Source organism: Bufo bufo, chromosome 4, assembly GCF_905171765.1.
Source record: "Bufo bufo chromosome 4, aBufBuf1.1, whole genome shotgun sequence".
Taxonomy (NCBI): Eukaryota; Metazoa; Chordata; class Amphibia; order Anura; family Bufonidae; genus Bufo; species Bufo bufo.
In genome coordinates, this window is record NC_053392.1 from 388,979,200 (window position 1) to 388,983,010 (window position 3,811).

The following is a 3,811-nucleotide window of genomic DNA, read 5'->3' on the forward strand; positions in this document are numbered from 1 at the left end:
TCTTCAGATAAAGTGTAAGTAAAATACAGTACAATACACTATATAGTGTACTGTACTGTAATATACAGACATCAGACCCACTAGAACTTCAAGGACCAAGTGGGTCTGGGTAAAAAAAATAAAAAGTAAAGATAAAAAAAAAACACATTTATCACTGAATAAAAATTAAAAAAATAAAATACACTACACATATTAGTTATGGCTGCGTCCGTAACGACCTGATCTATAAAACGGTCATGTTACTTTTCCCGCACAGTGAACGCCATAAAAAAAAAAAAAAAAATAAAAAATGAGGAAATTGAAATTTTGCCCACCTATATGTAACGGTCACGTCCACACACACACAGGGGGAAGGGTAGTGACCACTGTGCTCCACCCTCACCCCTGGCCCTGCCTACTTGCCTCACGAGTCCTGATGAAAGGGGACAACTGGACGGCAGTCCCTAACTTAGGATATGTGCAGGGAAGACAGACAAGACAAAATACGGAACATGAACGGACCGGGTCAGAACCAAGAGAGCTACGCAGTACAACGGATTAAGCAAAGAATGGTCAGGAGAAGCCGGGGTCAAATACCAGGAGAGTAGCGAAGTACAAGAGGAGTCCTAAGAGAGTAGTCAGGTGGGAGCCGAGGTCACAAAACCAGGATGTATGCGCAGTACAGGAGGAGCAGGCAGAGGATCGGGTAAATATTCAGTAGTCCAACAAATAGCCAGGAACCTAGAAATTAACAGGCAACCTGTAGCCAGCAGGCTGCCTGTATTTATAGTGGGGAGTGAGGGTCATGTGACGTGGCCAGCGTCACATGACCGACAGACCAACCAGTCGAGCACCGAGTGATCAGCTCGGCGCTCAAGGCAGACTAGGAGCAGGGAGCCACCCAGCTAGTAAAGCCGCCCTGGGAATGAGGTCAAGCACAGAACCTCATTCCAAAAGCTAAGCAACAGTTCTGCGGGCAATGGGGGACCGAGTGCATCTTCGGAACCCCGTGACAGTACCCCCCCTTTTACGAGGGGCCACCGGACCCAAGACTTCAGGCGGTGGCTTTTCAGGGTGTTCTAAATGAAATTTACGAACAAGTCTAGGAGCATGAACCTCCCTGGCAGGTACCCAAGATCTCTCTTCAGGTCCATACCCCTTCCAGTGAATCAGGTACTGCAAGGAATTACGCACCTTCCTGACATCCACTATTTTAGACACCACATACTCGACAGCATCATTAACAAGAACCGGCGGAGGCGAGGCTTTCGATGGTACTACCGGTTCAAAATATTTTTTAAGTAGAGATTTATGGAACACATTATGAATGTGGAATGACTCGGGCAGCTCCAACCTAAATGATACCGGGTTAATCACCTCCGTGATCTTATATGGACCAATAAAACGAGGAGCAAATTTTCTAGAAGCTACCTTGAGAGATAGATTCTTGGAGGACAACCATACTTTATCCCCAACCTGAAAGTTCACCCCCCTTGAACGTCTCCTATCGGCCTTGAGTTTTTGAGAACTTTGAGCCTTTTCTAGGTTCGATTGAACCCGGGCCCAAACAGTGCACAGTTCGGAGGAGAGTTTATCAGCTTCAGGGTTAGAGGAGGAGACGGACGACCCAGAATGAAAACGGGGATGAAAACCATGGTTACAAAAGAAAGGGGAGACCCCAGCAGAAGAATTGACACGGTTATTCAGAGCAAATTCAGCCAACGGAAGGAATTTGACCCATAATTGCTGGTCATCAGCAACATACAACCTCAGGAATTGTTCCACAGACTGATTAAGGCGTTCAGTCTGCCCATTACTCTCAGGATGGTAGGCGGAAGAAAAAGACAATGAAATTTTACATCTTTGACAGAAGGCCCTCCAGAATTTGGACACAAACTGCACACCCCTGTCCGAAACAATATTTTCCGGGATGCCATGTAAACGAACAATCTCTCTCACAAAAATCGATGCCAGGGTTTTAGCATTCGGAAGTTTAGACAGGGGAATGAAATGAACCATCTTGCTAAACCTATCGACCACTACCCAAACCACAGTCTTACCCTCCGCCAGCGGTAGGTCAGTTATAAAGTCCATCGAGATATGGGACCAGGGTCTACTGGGAATGGGTAGGGGTCGTAGGTTACCAGCAGGGCGAGTCCTAGGTGTCTTAGACCTGGCACAAACCTCACAGGCTGACACGTAGGACTTGACATCCCTGGTCAGAGTGGGCCACCAATAAGATCTAGAAACCAGATCCTTAGTGCCCTCAATACCCGGATGTCCACAAAAGGCAGAATCGTGACTCTCACCCAACAGCTGGAGACGAAATTGTACGGGAACAAACAACTTATCTGTTGGGGTGGATACTGGTGCCAGATGTTGTTCAGCCTTAATGCGAGCCTAGATATCCTGGGTTAGAGCCGCTAAGAAGATGTTTGCTGGTAGGATGGATTCAGGCGGCGTCTCAGTGGGTTGAAAAGCATGGAAGCTCCGAGATAATGCGTCTGCCTTCACATTTTTACTTCCCGGCCTGAACGTAATGGAGAAATGAAAACGGGTAAAAAACAGAGCCCATCGGGCTTGTCGGGGATTCAACCTCTTAGCGGACTCGAGAAACATAAGGTTTTTATGGTCAGTGACAACAGTTACTCGATGCCTTGCCCCCTCCAAAAAATGTCTCCACTCCTCAAATGCCCATTTAATGGCCAACAGCTCCCTATTCCCTATGTCGTAGTTTCTCTCCGTGGGAGAGAATTTCCTAGAGAAGAAGGCACACGGTCTCAGGTTAGTGAGGCTAGCAGGACCTTGTGAAAGGACTGCTCCTGCGCCGTCCTCGGACGCATCCACCTCCACAATAAAGGGTCTCTCCTGATCAGGCTGGATCAGAATGGGAGCGCTACTAAATGCCTTTTTAAATGTTTCAAATGAAGAAATGTCCTTGGTAGACCAATTCTCCAAATCCGCCCCTTTCTTAGTAAGGTCGGTCAATGGCTTAGCAATTACAGAAAAATTCATGATAAATTTACGGTAGTAATTAGCGAAACCCAAAAACCGTTGTAAAGCCTTTAAGGATGAAGCCCTTACCCATTCCTTAATTGCTAAAACCTTACCAGGATCCATCTTAAAGGCGTGAGGAGTCAAAACATGCCCTAGAAACAGTATCTCCTGTACACCAAAGACACATTTCTCTTGCTTAGCGGATAGCTGGTTCTCCCTCAACACCTCTAATACTTGTTTGACATGGGACACATGAGATTCAAAATCAGGAGAGAATATCAAAATGTCGTCAAGATAGACAATAATAAATTTACCTAAGAACTCCCTAAGAATATCGTTCATTAAGTTTTGGAACACAGCTGGGGCATTGCTGAGTCCAAAAGGCATCACCTGATATTCAAAGTGTCCTATCGGAGTATTGAACGCTGTCTTCCATTCGTCTCCCTCCTTGATTCGGATTAGATTGTATGCCCCTTTCAGGTCAATCTTGGAAAACCAGGTTGCCCCCAAAACCTGGTTAAATAAATCCGGAATCAATGGGAGAGAGTATCTATTTTGGACAGTGATTTTATTTAATCTCCGGTAATCAATACAAGGCCTAAGACCACCATCCTTCTTTTTAACAAAGAAAAACCCTGCTCCCATAGGACAGACTGAAGGTCTAATATGCCCTTTAGCAAGGCTCTCCTTAATATAATCTTCCATAGCCTTGCGTTCGGGCCCTGAAAGATTATAAATTCGACCTTTAGGAAATTCGGCACCCTCAATTAGCTCTATGGCGCAATCATAAGGTCTATGGGGGGGTAGAACCTCTGGAGTAAGGGACGAGAACACA